This window comes from Ambystoma mexicanum, chromosome 5p, assembly GCF_040938575.1.
Source record: "Ambystoma mexicanum isolate Mex_15411 chromosome 5p, UKY_AmexF1_1, whole genome shotgun sequence".
NCBI lineage: Eukaryota > Metazoa > Chordata > Amphibia > Caudata > Ambystomatidae > Ambystoma > Ambystoma mexicanum.
The window spans coordinates 167,429,496-167,449,833 of record NC_090930.1 but is presented as its reverse complement, the minus strand read 5'-3'; positions in this window follow the sequence as shown (position 1 = coordinate 167,449,833).

The window sequence follows — 20,338 nt, the reverse complement described above, 5'->3', positions numbered from 1 at the left end:
AAATATGGTTACAGAAAGTGCATGTTTGTTTCCACGTGTATGAAATCTGGAATACTGCATATATAGGGATGTTTTTGGTTTCTAGTACTTGTAGTAAGTACATTAGGAATGCACGTGGATCTTCCTGTGTGTTTATTGAGAATTCTACGATTCCTGGACAGTAGACCAATTCTTGCCTTATACCTGAGACACTTTAAGTGCTGTCAGGATTATTTGTGGCATTTCTGTGAAGGACAAGCATTTGCAAACACAACGGATCTGATCCATTTAAGTAAATGTTGGGAACAATTGGTGGCAATTGGAAGAGAAGATTGATTGCTACATTTTCATAGCAATTTACTCAAGTTGTGTTGCTGAATTTAAATGAACCAGAGAGTTGTACCTCTGTTTCCTTTGATGGGCCTGCAGTTGTTTTTTGAGAAGAGACATTTGTCTCTTTGTATTCTGATGGACATGCAGTTGTTTCTGGACTAGACAGTTTTCTGGTGGTATTATTTGATAGAGCAGCAGTTGTTCTTTGTTTGTTTAGCAGTATTGCTAGGAGATCTGCTATAGGTTCTGTTTGTATTTGTTTTCTTTGTAAAAGTTTTATTTTTTGAGGCACAGGGTACATATCTAGATAGGGGATTACAGTGCACTTACCCTGTTGTATTTTAGGATGCAATGAATGTCTGCATCAAAGTTTACCAGGAATAGACCATCGAGTGAAAGTGCTATGTAACTCATACATTCTTTAAAGACTGTGCTGCCAATCTCAATCAATGAGTGATCTAGAGTTAGACCTTACAATCTACGAATAGTGACAGCATATCCAAGAGATAGAGAAAATTGGTCTCTGCATCCGTACATGTCTTTGAAAAGAAGAAAACGTGCTATTATGTGGCCTATTTTTTTTAACTTCTGCCAGTGTGTCAAAGTGAATATTGACAAACTGAATGTTGTTGTCATCTGGATATGTTTGGAAGCCAACAACTGTACCAATTGCTCTATTCACTAAACTTTGTTCTACATTGGGGTTATGTTTTAGAATTACTCTGAAGTTTAGACACCAGGTTAATACTTTTTCTAATGCAGCTGTGTTGGATTGGAGATACATTTTTCTAAGCTATTTAGTCGTTCTGTTGCTTGTTGACACATAGAGAGTGGAATGCTGTGCACTTCTAGTGTGCCTGTGGAGGTGATATGCAGTATGGATGACATTTTCGTTTTTGACCATTGCATCATTGAATTGACTACAGCTTGCAAGGTTTGGCATTAAAGACATGTATTTTATACTTTGTTGAGTTAACTGTTTTATGACATCAGGAGCAGATGTGTTTTTCCCATAAAGTTCATGAATTATACTACTATTTAAGATAGATTTTGCATTTTTAGTAAGTATACCAGTTCTAATGTTTTTTTAAAATGTTAACATAGATGAGACCTGCAGACTGAAACATGTTTTGAGTTAGTTCTCTCTAGCGAAAATGTTGCTAGCGATTTATATTCCCTATGCTGCTGAGTGTGTTACGGCATTGTTTGTGTCCTAATGTTTTGAAAATGGTTGACCTTTTACTGGTGTTAACTTTAGGAGGTCTCTGAAAACAATAATGTGTTTTCCTGCAAATAGTTCTAAGTAGTCGGTTTTTAGGACTTCTTGCATTCAGAGATGAATTAAAGCCAACATGAGGTTGGAAACAATGCTTACTTCATCTATAAGGAGCACTTTCACTTTTTTTCCGAATTCTGCATAATTCAGTGGCAGCTTCTGCTAATAATTAGTAGTATTCAAATTTATTTTGGTGTTCTACTGGGATAAGCAGTAGTCAGTGTAAAGTTACATCTCCTATGTTGTAGGCAGCTAAACCTTTGGTGGCTGTTAAAACAGCTGAAATGTTGTTGTTTGTTAAGTCTTGTAGAAATGTGCTGAATATTTTAATTAAGAATGTTTTACCAGAACTAGCTTTACCACTTAAATACAGGAGCAGAGGTTTATCATTTTTACAGCTGCATATTTTAGTTTCATGTTTAAAACCATGTTCAATTTCTTCAGTGACTTCTAGATAAATGGTGAGTTGCTTATCATTTAGCGGTGATTTGAGCACTGGCAAGTATTCTTCAAATTGTTTAGATTGATACATGGTATCTTCTACCTCAGTCATGGCTATCTGCTTAATTTAGAATGAGTGGTTCTCCAAGTGGTTCTTGGCTTCGTGTAAGGGAAGGTTGACTGCCCTTAGGAGTTTCATTTTCTAGCAGAGCTTCAATTTCTTTCTCTGGTTGGTGTTCATTGTCCAACATTTCTTTGTATTGTTTGAAATTGACATTTGTAATACTGATTTCATTTGCTTTGAATGCAGCTTCAAATGAATCATGGTAACCTAATAATTATTCTTCTTTTCAACAAGGTTTAAAAAGTTTCAGTAGGGCCATGTTGCAGAGATTTAAATTATAACTCTATATGATTAATTAGGTTGGGTTTGGGATGTTTTAATAGGCTTCCTTCACAAGTTGAGACTGAATATTTGCCAGTTGTCTCATCTGGTGTGACATTGTTTTTGCAGGAGTAGTTTTGGGATACATCATACAGGCGGTTTATAGTGATATTTTCGAATAACATTTTGTCGAAAGTCAAAATGTTGAAACCATAATGTCGGAAAAAAAAGTGATTGTCTTTTTTTGTTTGTTTTTTGTTTGAAATGGGGGGGTTTCCCCCACACCCCCTTTTTGAATTTATTTCTGTTTTAACCCTTTTTGTTTTTACTTGCGGAACCCACAAAAAACATGTAAATAAAAAAGTAAGCATTCAAAAAAAAAAATTGACATTATTTTTTCAAGTTTTCCAAAGCCGTACTTTTGTTTGTTTAGTATGTGTCAATTACATTGTTTTTTATATTGTCCTGGCTGTTGGTATAATTTGTGGCTATTGACTCTATCTCTTGGTAGGATTTTAGTCCTCTTTATCGGGATGAAGCCGGACCAAGATTTAGCCAGACAATATTTTCGGGTTTGCCGTATAAGGTTGTACCTGTTCAATGGTCTGCAGCTTTGTAGCTCCTGCATTCTCCATGGGTCTTTTAGCTCTGTTTTCTCAGCTTTGGTGTAGAGATAGGCTGTGACATATCTTGCAACTGCAGTGGAATTGTCTGCAATGTATTGTGTATCTATATTTGCATTCGGCAAAAGAGCAGTGATTGCATTGTAATCATGTATGTACTTGGATTCTTCATCCCTTTCAACGTTGAATGTTTTTAAAGGGGATTTGTATTTTACACTGTGTCTAACCGAAGCTTCAAGCTGTTTACTTGTCTTTTTGCACAAACTGGTCTATGGAAGCCAAAGCGACATTTGGTACAGTATTTACCTTTTTTTATATCTACGGTGGCAGTATGTGCCACACTAATGTTTTTGGAAGCATAAGGTTTTTGTACGTAGGTCAATATGTGTGGTTTCTGAAGGGATGTCACCGGTAATGTATTTTTCAATAAACTGTAAAACAGTGGCATCACTGTCAATGCCAGATTTGGGAGCATCTTTTATCCATAAACACATGTGTATGTATGGTGCTCCTCTGGATTGATATTCATTTCTCCAAAAGAAGTGTTCCCCTTCTCTGAGTGGAGGGGTACTTTTATTGCAGAAGAAGTGCAACATGGCAATGAAGCGATGGTGAAAGTACCTTGATACATTGACAAGGTCAAGAGAACATAGTTCATCTGGTGTGTTTGTATCTATTCCCTTTCTATTTTGGTTTGCAGTGTATAAGAAGTCGTGCAAGTCATCCCATGTATAATCTGCACAATTTAAAGTAACAAACCATGTGGGTTTGCCTAGGTTCCTTAGCATACAACGTACATCAGAGTGACGTCAGAACCAGTATTCTTTTGTACCAAGCATGTTAGCCAAGAGATGTGTGATTCTTGACTGCAAAATGTAATCTTTGTGTTTTATTTTTTTAAGCAGTTGGCTAGCGGACATGTTTAAAAAAATTAGAGGTTGTTTTTAATGTGTGTGCAACTCCACAACATAGAGTTGCTAGTTCAGTTTTGAACAGGATATGAGAATGATGCAGAACTTTGTGTGGATCCTGCATGATTTCTTCCTCCTTTTCCTGTAGGAAAGAGTAGAGGAAAAGAATGTGCTTCTAAACTTTTCTCCCATTTGCGCATTGGGATTATTTGGCTTTACGCATTTGATATGTTTCTAATACATCTTCTATGATGTCTTTGAAGTGTGGTGTATCTTTAATTGTTTGGATGGTTTCTCTTAAGTTTTTCTCTCTGTTTATATCTTTGCAGTATTCACTGTTTTCCTTGAGATATTCTAGGGCTTGTCTAACTTTGTTTGAGTCGACTAGTTGTTGACAAATCTTTTTGTCTTTTGTTAGTACACCATTAACTAGTACAATCAAATATTGATCTATTGGCCATTGTTCTCCTAGAGTGTCTACATGTTCTTTAAGATGTAATGGCAAATATACTACTTTGCAGCAAATGCCTTTTAGTAACTCAGATGGAGGCAATTTGTCTGTTTTCGTTTGAAGGGGTATTGTAGAGGAGGAGCCAAGCGCGTCTGTCGGAAGTCCCATCACCATTTTGCCTATATGTTGGCAACCTGGAAGTTGCGACATGTGCCACACCAGTGATGGTACTTATACCGCGAAAAGTCCTTGAAACAAGGTATTCATTGAGAAAACACTACATGATGTATCCGCGAAGAAATTACAGTCTTCTGAAGGAAATTCCAGAAGAAGTGTGAAGATGAGTGAAAGAGAAGACTGGTGACGTCACATGAAGCAGAAATGACATAACCAGAAGAGATGCCAATGAAGAAGGTGAATAGACCTTATAGAATCTGATGGTGAAGTAAAGAATTGAGTAACATTTCATGGGCAAAATGAAGATTGCACGTGCGGAGAAACAATGAAGAAAATGCAATGCCGTTTTATAATTGTACAGATGCAGTAACACAATTAGAACTAAGTAATCATAAGGCTGGCTATACGTAGTGAATAGAGTGCAGACAGTGCCACCAATATATATATAAGTGTGTATAGAACCTGGTTGTTCACATCCACAATGTAGATCCACAACGGATTTTTAGCAAACTTGGACCCCATGAATAGAAGGGCTGAAAGTGTGGCCCAGTAGAATAAAACAGATGATGGCAAAGGAAGATTCGAGAAGGATTGCCTTGCCATGTGTCAAAAGTTTGGACCGCCAAGAACCTGGTTATCTACTCGAGAAGATACAATGAACGTGAGAAGCGAGCCAAGCTCCTGTTTGAGGTATAATGGAAAAACACAAGAAGTGCCAGATTTTATTCATCTAATAGTATTAAATACAATGAAGGAGCTCAAAACATGGTCTCCTGTCACAAGGTCAAGTTGTAAATAGACTTTGGGCGAGCTACACTGAGACCGGAAGATAAGGCCATGCTCCCTCTCCCTTTTATTCTCAGGCACAGTGATCCTTTTCAAGGCCGAGTTCAAAGCACTAATTGAATGGCAGACCGCAGGACTGATGATGGATGTTGGGCTAACTGGGTGGGGAGGCATAACCAAGCCAACCAACAGCCCCTTGGGTACCAGCTTGCATGCTGCTAGCAAGTGGAATATTCCAGAAGGGTACAGCGTGCCAACCAATTATAGAGGGAAACATAGCAAAGAGCCCTATAGTTTGAGAAGCCAATAAAACATTGTGTATTAGTATGACACAGAAGATGACTTAGCTGTCCACCTGACCTTAGAGACCCAATCACAGTCCAGTCCCACATAGAAGTATATGTAGATGTTCCCTTTAAGCCTATCACATCCCCTAGTAGGTTTCTTATTTTGCCACATAGTATGACGTAACACATGATGAGTTTTTAGTATATAACTGTGTTTTTTCACATAAATCGCTGAGAGACTTTTGACTGTATGGCGTCCGTTGATGTCCGTTGTACTCCCTGTTTTAGACAATTGCAATTAAAAGAGTTGTGTTTTTTGCCAACTTCCTGAGTTGGTCTGATTATTGATGTATGAGTAAGATCTGAATCCCCATCCATCTCATATACTGTTACCTTGTCTTAAAGGGCCTACGGGTTCAGTAGTATTGATTGAAATGGGTGTGCTGTTTGGATTATAATGCTCTCATACAAGTTAAGTGGTTGGAGAGCCTTTGAAAGTGCGAATATTTGTAAGTTATTAGTGATAGCACGTGATTGCATTTGGTTATTTTTAAGCTTTGTATTGCAGTACGTGCAAACTATTGAGGGGTCAGCTATTTTGTATTTATGTTCTTTTTTTAGATATATATTGGGATTCCTCATTGTGCTCTATTTTGTAGGCCATTTCTGCTATTTTTGTGTTCTTTTTATAAAAGGTTCTGTGACAGCAGACACATGCTTGTTCTGGTATTTCCGCAGAAGTGTTTTGAAACTTAGCTATTTCTTTTGTCCATGTATTTGTTCGAAGGTTGGTGTTTGTGAGGTTTTCGCTAATGTTTTCTGAAGTTACTGAATTTTCTTATTCAACTTCAGTTCCAAAACATATTGGCTCTGATTCACAGAGCATTTTCCAATTGAGTTTTACCATTATAAAACACTTTTGTGCATTAGGCCCTTACTTTGGATCTATTTCTCGAAGGAGTTCTTTGGCTGTTCCATGTAGGAGAATGTTATTTAAATATTGGAGTTCTTGAGCATCACTTTTTGCATTGTACAGTCTATGAACAAGATTTTGTATAGCGGAATGGTGTATTGCTAACATTCTGATGTGTTGGGATTTGTGTTTGCAAGCAGTTCCTAAAATGCAGGCTAATGAATGTCCTCACAGTCCAGTGTGACTGCACACTGGGCAGGAGTCCATGGGCCTCATTCCGAGTTGGGTGGTAAGGGAAAAATGATGACGGTAAAGGAATACCGGCATCGTTTCCCTTTACGAGCCATTCTGACCCACCACACCGTTATTTACGGCGTCGTAAAGTACGATGCCGTAAATAGCGGTTTAGTGGCACGCGCACGACACGCCATGCCGTAATTAGCGGCATGGCGTAAACCGGAGCTGATCCCAAGTAAAGCGGACATGGAAAAAACGGCCTCCACAAGACCGCAAAGTACCTTACCGCCATGGAGTAAATACCGGCATCGCTGAGAAGGTGTAAAGGACCCTGAGCAGTGTTTCCAAGAGGAACAGGTGCACTCAATCAGCACAGGTGGAGGCAATGGAGTCTGGCACAGCACAAAAGGAGCACACCCACACACCACACCCCCTCCCACACCAAAATGATACCGATTGTAGCAGCATTTCTGGAGCTGGCGGCCCTGCTTGCAAGGCAAGAACAACTACAACAGCAACAACAACAACCACAGCCACCACCACAGAGGATACACAGGAGGAGAAGGAGGGTGAGACAGGGCCAGCATGCCCTACCGGTGCAGCCACCATTACCACGCCGGCAGCCCCCAATCCCCCGCATCAGAGCCACCCCCTTCAACCTCACACCAGAGCAGATCCACACCCTGTACCGGCTTAACTGGGACACCATTACCAGCATAGTGGACATGATACATGATGATATCGTGAGCCGCATAGAAATACGCACTGCCATCCCCCCTCAACTGAAGGTAGTGTCTGTTCTCCACTTCCTTGCCACAGGCACCTACCAGCATACAGTGGGGCAAATGCATGGCATTTCTCAGCCCATATTTTCACGGATACTCAAAGAAGTGTTGGATGCCCTCCTCACCCACACAAGGGAATACATATCCCTACCCCAGACTCCCCAGGAGATCTACGACACCAAAGCTGCCTTCTATGCTCTGGCAGGCATGCCAAATTGCATAGGTGCCCTCGACTGCACCCACGTTGAATTGGTGGTCCCGCATGCCATGGAGGTGCCGTATTGCAACCGCAAGCAATACCACTCCATCAATGTCCAGATGGTGTGTAATGCCAGTAAATCCATCACACATTGCAATGCCCGATACCCCGGATCAACTCATGACTCCTTGGTTCTGCGGAACTCAACACTACCACGCTACATGGAGCGACATGCCGGACGTCGTGCCTGGCTGCTTGGTGAGTCATCTGAATGGGCCATGGCGTTGCTTTGGGGCTGTGAGTAGTTCTGGGAAGGGGGGGGTTCATACTCTACCTGCCTGGGAAGGGTGGGATGCATGCTCATCCCAGTAATCATCTGCGGCCATGCATGACCAGTACAATTTTCAAAAATTAGGGCACACACGATTACCTCTTTTCCACTTCCATGCAGGTGATGCTGGCTACCCTCTGAAGCCGTGGCTCATGACCCCCGTCCGCAACCCACAGAACAGGCACGAGGAGGACTACAACAGATCCCATACCCGTACACGCGTGGTGATAGAGCAGACCTTCGGGCTCTTGAAGGCACGATTTCGTAGCCTCAGCCGTTCAGGTGGGGCACTCATGTACAGCCACGAGAAGGTGTCCAAGATCACCATGGCATGTGTAATGCTACACAACATGTGCATCCGTCGGAACGTGCCACTGCCCCCTGACGTGGAAGTGCCACCACCAGATGACGATGAGGGGGAGGAGGTAGGAATGGCAGGACAGCAGCCGGGTCCCGATGCACAGGAGGGACGTTCTGTGCGTCAAGCATTGATTGGACAATATTTCTGACTCACAAGTCAGCTGAGGGTTTCAGGATGAGAGGACATTGGCCACGGGGTGTGGGGATACATGTACACCATGTACTGTGCGACATTAAAATACACAAGCAAAATGATCAATGTCCACTCTGTTTTAGTGAATGAACAACCAGTGTATTATAAATTTAATTCTGAAAGTGTACAACAAAACCACCACCCTCACCCCCCTCCCCCTCCCCCTCCCCCCAACTCCCAATAACACACCCTCACCCCCCTCCCCCTCCCCCCAACTCCCAATAACACACCCTCACCCCCCTCCCCCTCCCCCCAACTCCCAATAACACACCCTCACCCCCCTCCCCCTCCCCCCAACTCCCAATAACACACCCTCACCCCCCTCCCCCTCCCAAATGTGTGTGCCAGGATGTTCATTGGCCACTTCCGGAGCCAGGGGGATTCATGTTCTGGCGGCGGAGTGTCCGCATTGACCGGCGGACAGGGCTGGTCTGTGTGGATGAACTTTGTGATGGTGGGTACTCCCACTGGGGCTGTGGTCTTGGGTGTGCTGCCTCCAGGGCATCAGCAATCCGGCCCAGCACCTCACAGAGGCGGTTGGTGTTTGAAGTGATTACCTCACCCAGGGCCTGCAGGTCATTGTGGCATTGTGATTGCGATTGACGGTTGTCCCGTAGGAAGTCCTCCAGCAGGGCTGTGATGCGCTGCCCTTGCACTCCATCCATGGATGGTGTGGCAGATGTGGTAGCCAGCCGTGGTGTTGACCGTGCAGGGCTCTGTGGGCTTTCGGCAGGGGAGGAGGATACAGGACAGGCAGGTGGTGCTCCTTGGCCTGTAAGGATTGGGGTGTCACTCTCCCCAGAGTCGCTGAGTGCGACTTGTGTGTGAGATGGTGTTTCCGGGCTGTACGCTGTGTCACATGTCTCCCCCACGTCAGATAGGTGAACCGATGTAGGGCTCTCCGGCCCGTCGATGAGGCACATGGCAGCGTGCTCCCCTGCCACACTGGATTCCTCCGAGTGGACTGTGGGGTATGTGTCCGTTCCCAGTGCAGGCATGGGTAGGGGTGTGGATGGGGGTTGTGCAGCCTCCATGGGGGTTGCTGGTGCAGATGGTGTTGCCTGTGGCCTCCTCCTTCCTACAGGCTTCCACTGTCCGCTGCCTGTGGCCCTGGAGGTGGAGGGCTGGGTGGCTTCATGGCCCTCAGTTTCATGTCCGCTGCCTGTGGGGTGGAAGAGAGAGATGGCATTAGCTATGATTTGGGGGTCAGCATTGCTTCAAGGCTATGGTATGAGAATGGTGTTGCAGCATTTGGGTGACATTTGGGTGGTGAGTGGGACATAGATCTGGGCTAGGATGGTAAATGCATGCAGGTGTCTGGGTCAATCAAGCTGGCAGAGTACTGTGCTGACTCACAGTGACTGCCTCTTTGTGTGCTATGGGCAGTATGGGTTGTAGCCTTGCAAGTGGCATCAGCCTGGGTCTCACTTGTTACGGCATGATTGGGGGGGGGGGCATATGTGACATGACTGCTTGCCCATCCCTTGGCGGTGGCTTAAATTGGGAATGCATTTACTGTCTTCACTCATGACACTCACCTCCATCTGCGGATGACGGGGCACCGCACTCCATCTCGCCGACCCCCTCGATGGATTCAGGGCCCATCATGTCGGCACAAGTCTGCTCCCAGGGCATCATCTTGATTGGAGATGCTGGACCTCCTCCTGTCTCCAGGGCCTGGGTCCTGTTGGCCGATAGGATGGCCCACACCCTGAGACGGAGGTCGTCCCATCTTTTGCGGCAGTCCCTTGTTGTGCGGGGGGTGTTGCCGACAGCGCTCGCCCTCTGGGCAACCAGGTCCCATATTTGTTTTTTTCTTGCTATGGTGGCCTTGCGCATATCAGAGCTGAACACCACTTCTGCATTGGCATGCAGGGTGTCTACCAGGACCTGTAGCTCATCCTGTGTAAAGCGCTCCTTGCGGAGGCGTGCGGCTCCTTTTTTGAGTGCTTTCGGCATGATGTAGGTGAATGCTGGAATGTCTCAGGTTCAGAATCTTCCTCCGGGTCCTGTATCAAGGGGATGGCAATGGATTGTGTTTTTAAAGATGGCCGCCGCGCTCCTTCCCGTTCCTGTGCGATGATGTAATTTCTGTATCCGTTAATTAGCGGTGACCGTAATTTACGGTGTCCGTAAATTACGGTCACCGCTAATAACGGACAGCAGAGCTTCGGTGGCGGTGTTGTAACGACCATCTCGCTTCATGCCGCTAAGGGGTTTTACGGGCCCTTTAGCGGTATGCCACGAGGGGATTTACCGGCATGCCGGAAAGCTCGTGCCCGCGAAGTCAGAATGGCCTGTAAATTGCGGCGTTCTACCAGACCGGACTCGGTCTTTCCGCCATGCCGGTAAAAACCCATACTTACCGCATATCTCGGAATGAGGCCCCATGGCTTGTAAAGTTTTCATTCTACTTTTGTCTTTTAGTTTCACATAGTCATTGAGGAATTGTTGTAAAGATTTGAAAGATTGTTGTTGTACGTTTCATGATGAGCTGCATGTACATTAGTACAGTGGACAGTTTGTTTAGACGAAAGGAACATTTGGTTGAACATTTGTTGGGGAAGTTTTTTCTATAAGAGTTTCTTTTGCCATAATGGTGTCTCCTACCAATTCATACACTCACCCGTTGCTGTCTAACGCAATTGTTTTTTTGTGTTCTTTTTTATAAGCCTCTTCATTGAAATATGGTTCTGTGCTGTTAGTGTGAATGCTTTCACCTTCACAGAAGTTTGAAAAGGTATCTATATTGACATTGCGCATGTTTAGAAGTACTTTTTGTAATGTATTGATTAACTTAGTTAGTGGTTTCATTCTGTTTAAAAGTAATATAAACAACTTTCTCTTTAGTAAAAATGCGCTGTCAATTAGAGCTTCGAGGATTAGTCTTCTGCTGTAGTTTTTTAAGGTACATTTTTAGCTGCCTTTATAAGATTGTGAAGAACTCTACGGTGGAAAAAGTTTTGTCAAATTAATGTTTGGGAATGCTTTACTGTGGCTATGTTAACAGTAGTAGATATAGTGTTAGTTTCATTAGTAGGTCTGCTTTTGTTTGTACATCTTGTCTTACTTTCAGTTTTTGCAAGAGCGGCCTTACCTTTTTTAGTGGTGGCTGGTTTTGTTTTGTTGAATGAGGTTGCTAGCTGTTTTATTAATTGTTTTAGAGGTGGATGACTATATGGCTTGCTTTTATTTTTATCTGATCTCTTTTGTCTTTGTTTTCTACAGACTTGGTTTTTAGTAGGCATTCTGTTCTGTCTGTTGGGAAAAAAGAAAGTTGGGGTTGGAAAGTTGTGTAATGTATACACATGTGTTATGCATGGGTGTGTGGGTGTGATTGGAGAGATGGATAGAGTGCTGTGTGATTGTGTAGTGGGATGATAGGTGTTGTTGGGAAGGTTGTAAGAGTAAGAGTCTGTATAGGTGCAATAGGCTTGGGTTAGAGAGTAAGGGAGCGATGGTGTGATTGAAAAGTAGGGACAGTACGATGTTTTGAGGAAAACAGTGGTGTTATAATGGTGTGATTTAGTGCATAGGTATGAGGGTTGTGTGGGTGTAACGGAAAATTGGTAAGGAAGTGTGTTATGTGTGATAGTGATTTGGAATGCAATGAGTGTGAAATTTGTTGGGTTGGAATTAGGACCTTGTGTGGATAGGGATATGGAATAGTGAGGAAGTAACATTGTGGTATAGATGTTGATAAGAGATGGATGTGTTGTTAGCGAGTAAGGAATCGGTAGTGTATTCAATAAAGAGCATTGTTTAGATCGGAAAAGAGTGTGAATGCTGCAATATAATGAGTAAGAGTGAAAATACAATGTGGTTGACTCAAAAAGAAAACTCTAGGCCAATGTATAGTGAAAGTACATTGTTACAATTAGAGAGATATCCATGCTATATTAATGTACTTACTTTGTAGGATGTAACGAGTGTTCTTTCTTTGGTAGCTGTCTTCATCAATCTTCTTTTTTCCTGTAATTGTAAAAGAAAGGTAGTGGGTATACATGGTCATTGAAGTATTTTTAGTAAGAGAGGTTGTTATTTATGAAGGTAGGAGGAGCTGTTGGGAAAACGTGTTAATAAAGTTGTGTTATGGGTGGTGTAGTAAAGAATGTTAACTATGTTGTTAGAACAATTTGAATATGAGTAGTGCTGTTTGTGTCAGGAATCTGAGGAAAGATTCAGGTCGGCGCTTCTTGCTTTGCAAGAGGCGATAAACTACATTTCCCATGAGGCGTGGGAGAGGTGTAGTTCTTCTATCGCGCGCTACAACAGCTGCTAATTAGCAGCAACGGTTAAAACTCGCCGCCGCCCGTGCCTCGGTGCAGGTAATTAATGATTGTTAGCACGGGCGACGGCAGCTTAGGAGCAGGCATGCAGAAATTCTCAGACGCCGAAGGACTCTTGGAGTTTCTCCGGGCCGCGACGGTGACGAACAGATGAACAACCACGGGCCGCGGCGGTGGAGTGGGCTCCCATAAGCTTTGGGCATCGCTATTCAGGGTCCGGAAGTCCTTGTGAGGCATCCGGACCATCAGTTAAGTGTTTTCATATTCTGGAGTTGCTATATGCTTACTTGTTTATTAATTGACTACTTCAACGTTGTAGTGGGTGTGTGAGGTAACACGCCCTAAGATACATGCCATGGATTGACACGCCATGTGTAGAAACATGCTATAAAACTCTGAACGGATAAAACTGGGCACTGGGAAGGACTATGTAAAGAACACGCATGAGTCCACACTGTACAAGGGCCTGTTCGTGTGTGTCTTTTTTCCTAAATCATTGTTTGTGGCTTCATTGTGCCCGACGGGCCATGTGTCTCGTGTCTTCATAATATGGGATACCCTTTTGTTTGTGCCATTTAGCTTGTAAGCATCTATGTGTGTTCAAGAAATGACTGTCCAAGTCCTACGTTATGTTCAATCCATATGTTATGTTCCAAGTCTATGTTCTAGGTTATCTGCTTGTATTCTATGAGGTGCAAAGTGGAGTTTAAAGAGCTATTATGATTAATATGTAACAAGTTCATTACAGGTATAGGAGGTCAGGTTAGGCGTTCAGGAAATAGAGTTTCAGGTTCAGGAATATCGCTGTATTGAGTGTATTTGCTTGTGTATGTTTCCTCCTTTCCTTTGTCACTCCATCCCCTTTTCCCTAACTCCATCTTCCCCCCAGTGGCTGCCACGTGGCTTCCTGTGATATCAGTCTTCAGGCGCCCGTGCCAACCACGGTGGGAGGGGTCAATCTATTTGGCTTCTGTGGTTCGGAAGAGGGGATTGAGGCCCCTATTCCCTTATAAACTTGACAGAATTACCTGCCCCCGATTTCGGGGTAATTGAACCACCCAGGCCAAATGGATACGAATCTTCCCCCTTTAGCAGATGTGCTAAAAACACTACAAGACATACTAGTAGAATTGGTACAAGCTAGGCAAGAGTCTAGTATATTGAAAGCTCAGGTACAAGGGTTGGTTGCACAAGGCACCCCGCTGGATGGGGCTGGAACTTCTACGGCAGGGCAAACTGGTAGAGTCCCGCCTACTGTAATTGTGCAGCCCTCTAATAGTGTGCCATTAGCCGCACCAGAAAGATACACAGGAGACCCTAAGAAATACATGACCTTTTTAATACAATGCAGACTTCATTTTTTGTGCAAACCTAAGGCGTTTGAGACAGCACAAGCTAGAACAGCATTTGTTATTTCTTATTTAACTGGAGATGCGGCAGCATGGGCTATGCCGTTGGTGCAAAAGGATGATCCATTATTATATAATTGGGATGGTTTTCTAGTGGAGTTTGGTAGGTTATTTGATCGCCGAGAGGTGTCTTTGGCTCAAGACAAAGAATTATTAGCTTTAAGACAAGGAACACGCGACTTGGTTTCGTATGTTACCCAATTTAACAGGTTGGTGATTGAAACTGATTGGCCTGAGAATAAACAGACTGTGTTGTTTTATTAAGGGCTCAAAGAGGAATTGAAGGATGCTATTGCTCAAGTAGAACCTCAGCCTAGTACATGTACCGCCATGATTGACTTAGCCCTAAGATTGGATCATCGTATTGGAGAACGCAAGGGGGAGAAGAAAAGACCTGAAGTGTTGTCTTTTGCTAGGTTGGATCGGGGTAAGGGAAACAGGAATACAGAAGGAGAACCTATGCAAATTGGTGGAATAAGGGGGCCCTTGTCTGTTGCAGAAAAAGAGCAACGGAAGGCTAACAACTTGTGCTTTTATTGTGGACAACCAGGACACTTTATTAGAACTTGCCCGAATACTCACAAGAAAGGAGCAGGGGTGGATAGAAGCAAGGTTGAGACGGGAAAAAGAAAGGGGCCGGCCTTAGGGGGAACGCAGGCGACAGGCCCAGAAATTAATAGGTTCCCCAATTGGAGTGCAAATACGACAGGGAAAAGAAATTCACATTTGTACATTTTGGTGACTTTACTTTTTGCCTGTACTAAGCAGTTAGTGTCGGCAATGGTGGACTCAGGCGTCACCGGTAATTTCATTGACCTTGGATTGGCAAAAAGATTGGGTTTACCTTTAAGGGAAAAGGCTCAGGTTGAGGGGGTGCAATCAGTGGATGGATCACCATTGGTTTCAGTACCCATATGTCAACAAACTAAACCCATTCTAATGAGGTGCGAGTCTGGACATATAGAGGAAATTGTATTTGATTTAATAGCGGCACCTCAGTTTGGGCTCATTCTGGGCATGCCTTGGTTACTTAAACTCAATCCCAGGATTGATTGGATTAAACGGGAGGTGGTATTTGCAGGAGTGGAGTGTGAGGGTCACATGGAGGAGGAGGTGAGACCCGCATTATATTTGGCAGACCAGGTGGCAGGACCACAAATGGTGGGAGCAATGGCTATGAGTATTCCAAATCAGTATCAATATTTAGCTAAAGTATTTGACAAAGGGGGAGCAGACAGGTTACCACCCCATAGATCTTATGATTGTGTAATTGAATTAGAACCAGGGGCTAAATTACCTTGTAGCAGAATCTACGCTTTGACTGAAAAAGAAAACCAGCATTTATGTGAATACCTGGATGACATGTTAAGTAAGGGATTTATTAGACACTCCACCTCTCCTGTGTCGTCACCTTTGTTCTTTGTCCCAAAGAAAGAGGGAACACTTAGGACATGCATTGATTATAGAGCATTGATTAAGGTGACAGTGAAGAACAGGTACCCCTTGCCTTTGATTTCAGTATTATTGGATCAAGTAAAAACAGTAGTGGTTTATACCAAATTAGATTTGAGAGGGGCTTACCATTTGATCCGTGTGAAAGAGGGGGATGAGTGGAAGACAGCCTTCAGGACTAAGTTTGGTTTGTTTGAATATCTTGTGATGCCCTTTGGTTTGTGTAATGCTCCGGCAGCATTTCAATACTTTATGCAGGAGGTGTTGAGTGAGTTTCTATATCAGTTTGTTATAGTTTATATTGATGACATTTTAATGTATTCCTCTTCTGAAAAACAACACATAGAGCATGTGAGAGCAGTGTTAACAAAATTACAAGACCATCATTTGTATGTAAAACTGGAAAAATGTGCCTTTCATACCACTCAAGTGGAATTTCTTGGTTTTATTTTGACTCCCTCGGGTATTGTGATGGACAAGAACAATGTTCAAGCAGTTACAGAATGGCCAGCACCTCAATGCATTAAGGATATCCAGTCCTTTTTGGGTTTTGCAAAATTTTTATAGGCGCTTTATATCAAATATTTCACAAATCGTTACCCCCATTACCAAATTATTGAGGAAAGCCACTAGGTTTGATTGGAACACCGAGGCAGAAGTAGCTTTTCAAGAGTTAAAGAAAGCATTTACATCCGCTCCTGTATTGAGACACCCTAACTCAGAAAAACCTTTCCAAGTAGAAAGAGATGCTTCTAACGTGGCTGTTGGAGCAATATTGTCTCAAGAGGATGAAGAAGGAGTATGGCATCCAGTAGCTTTCTACTCTCGCAAGCTTACTAGCTGTGAACAAAATTATTCAATCACTGATAAAGAGTTATTGGCGATTAGAGCAGCATTTTTGGAGTGGCAACATTATTTGTTGGGGGCCAAATATCAGGTTACAGTGGTCACTGATCATAAAAACTTACAATACTTCAAGACAGCTCATACATTAAGTCCAAGGCAGTTAAGATGGTCACAGTACTTTAATGAGTTTAATTTTGTAGTCACTTTTAGACCAGGGAGAAAAAATGGTAAGGCGGACGCTTTATCTAGGCAGCAAAATATGGAAAGCAGTGTAACCGAAGTGAAGACTATCATTCCTGCGGAAAAGGGTGTAGGAGCAGTAATGATTCAATTACTGAGACAAGTAAAACAAGAAATGAAAGGAAAGGTCCAATTGAATTGGGGAAAAGATCCCGCAGAAACACTCCACAATGGGCTTCCTTATTATGCAGGGAAATTGTTTTTACCGACGCTCGCCTTGCAGAGGAAGGCGATGCATTGGTGTCATAATTCACCTTTAGCAGGACATTCAGGAAGCACAAAGACCCAAGGGTTGTTGGAGAAATATTTCTGGTGGCCAGGGTTAAAACAAGATTCTAAGAAGTACATTCAAGAGTGTGAAACATGTGTACGCAGTAAGTCAGACCATAAAAAAAAGGCAGGGTTACTCAAGCCACTACCCACCCCAGAGAAGATTTGGACACATATATCCATGGATTTCATTACTGATTTGCCTCCGGGTGATCAGTATGACACAATCTGGGTGGTGGTGGATTATCTCTCTAAACAAGCCTATTTCATACCTTGTAAAGGAATCCCAGGAGCAGGGAGATTGGCGAAATTGTTCTTGCAACATGTGGTCAGATTACATGGACTACCTCATAGTATTGTATCTGCTAGAGGCCCTCAATTTACTTCCAAATTTTGGCTTGCTTTTTGTAAAATGTTAGGCATGGAGTGTGCGTTGTCCACCAGTTATCACCCACAGACAGATGGACAAACAGAGAGAGTCAATCAGACGCTGGAACAATATATACGGTGTTATTTAAGTGAGGGTCGTGAATCTTGGGTACAATCTTTGTGGTTCGCTGAGTTTACTTATAATAACACTGAACACGCTTCATTGGGTATGTCTCCAAATGTGTGTTTGTATGGTCACACACAGAATATGTTACCAGAACATCTACCTGATATGGAGAATATTCCCATGCTTCAAGATAGAAAAGAGGTACTACTATACCTCAGACAGAAAGCACAAGCCAATTTAGACCAGGCTAAGGAACAATATAAGAAATATGCAGACCGAAATAGGAGAGTTGCTCCTCAGTATAAAGTGGGGGATAAGGTCTGGCTTTCAACACACAATTTGCCTTTAAAGGGGCCCCGTAAATTTGCCCCCAGGTTTATTGGACCCTATGAAATTGTGACCCTATGAAATTGTGAAATGTATATCTACGGGGGCATGCAAATTAAAGTTGCCTAATACGTTAAAGATACATCCAGTGTTCCATCTGTCTTTGCTTAAACCCGCAGCTCCGGGAACGCGAGTACAGAGACCTCCAGCAATTATCAAGGATGGACAGGCAGAATATGAAGTAAAGAAGATACTGGACTCAAGATGGAGACAGAATCGTTTATGGTATCTCATCCAGTGGGTAGGATATGGACCTGAGGATTGTTCATGGGAACCGGCTAGTGCGGTTCATGCACCCAGATTGGTTCGACAATTTCATCTGCAACATCCAGAGAAGGCAAAACTTGGAAGGGGCCCTGGGAGAGGAGGTACTGTCAGGAATCTGAGGAAAGCTTCAGGTCGGCGCTTCTTGCTTTGCAAGAGGCGATAAACTACATTTCCCATGAGGTGTGGGAGAGGTGTAGTTCTTCTATCGCGCGCTACAACAGCTGCTAATTAGCAGCAACGGTTAAAACTCGCCGCCGCCCGTGCCTCGGTGCAGGTAATTAATGATTGTTAGCACGGGCGACGGCAGTTTAGAAGCAGGCATGCAGAAATTCTCTGACGCCGAAGGACTCTTGGAGTTTCTCCGGGCCGCGACGGTGAAGAACAGCTGAACAACCACGGGCCGCGGCGGTGGAGTGGGCTCCCATAAGCTTTGGGCATCACTCTTCAGGGTCCGGATATCCTTGTGAGGCATCCGGACCATCAGTTAAGTGTTTTCATATTCTGGAGTTGCTATATGCTTACTTGTTTATTAATTGACTACTTCAACGTTGTAGTGGGTGTGTGAGGTAACACGCCCTAATATACATATCATGCATTGACACGCCATGTGTAGAAACATGCTATAAAACTCTGAACGGATAAAACTGGGCACTGGGAAGGACTATGTAAAGAACACACATGAGTCCACACCGTACATGGGCCTGTTCGTGTGTGTCTTTTTTCCTAAATCATTGTTTGTGGCTTCATTGTGCCCGACGGGCCATGTGTCTCGTGTCTTCATAATATGGGATACCCTTTTGTTTGTGCTATTTAGCTTGTAAGCATCTATGTGTGTTCAAGAAATGACTGTCCAAGTCCTACGTTATGTTCAATCCATATGTTATGTTCCAAGTCTATGTTCTAGGTTATCCGCTTGTATTCTATGAGGTGCAAAGTGGAGTTTAAAGAGCTATTATAATTAATATGTAACAAGTTCATTACAGGTATAGGAGGTCAGGTTAGGCGTTCAGGAAATAGAGTTTCAGGTTCAGGAATATCGCTGTATTGTATGTATTTGCTTGTGTATGTTCCCCTCCTTTCCTTTGTCACTCCATCCCCTTTTCCCTAACTCCATCTTCCCCCCATTGGCTGCCACGTGGCTTCCTGTGATATCAGTCTTCAGGCGCCCATGCCAACCACGGTGGGAGGGGTCAATCTATTTGGCTTCTGTGGTTCGGAAGAGGGGATTGAGACCCCTATTCCTTTATAAGCTTGATAGTTTGGGACATTGCAAGGAACAGGGCAAAAATGGGTATGTAAAAAAGATGCATATCAAGGTTATTTCTGTGCTGGTGATTTTAATAAGAGAAGTGATGTGTTTGTGATGCAATGTATTTGTAATGTGTTGCAATGTTTTAAAAAAATATGGAAACTGTGGCCTAGTGGTAATGCAATGGCGGATTGTAGTTGCAAGCAGCGTTTGGTGTCTTATAGTAGTGGTGGGAAAGAACAGTACTTTATATGTAAGGTGAAGTGTTGTATATAGATACTTTGGCAATATACACATATTTGTGAGTAGGTGGAGAATGGTGTCACTATAAGGGATGCAATGAGAGAGGTTGGAAAGTGTGACAATTATAAGGAATGAAAAATGTAAAATGCTGACCGTTTAAACATTTATCTTTTTAGGAGCATTTTCGTGAAAGTAAAAAAATGCATATGAGTCTTTATAGCAGCACTGTGTGTACCTTTTTTCTAAAAGCAGAGGCAAAAGATTTGTAGAAAATTGTTCAGTGGCATTTGGTGTGTGAAAGTTTAACATGTTGGCAGTACATGCATACTTGCTAACATTACCCATTCCAATCTGCAGGTGCTTTTCCAGTCCTAGTTCTTTCTCTGCATTCTGGGACTGTAGTCCAAGTTTTATATATTGGGAAAAGTAGAACTACAAGCAATGCAAAGAAAGAAAACAAGACTTGATAAGCACCTACAGATTGGAACGGATCATGTTGGCAAGTATGCATGTACTGCAACAT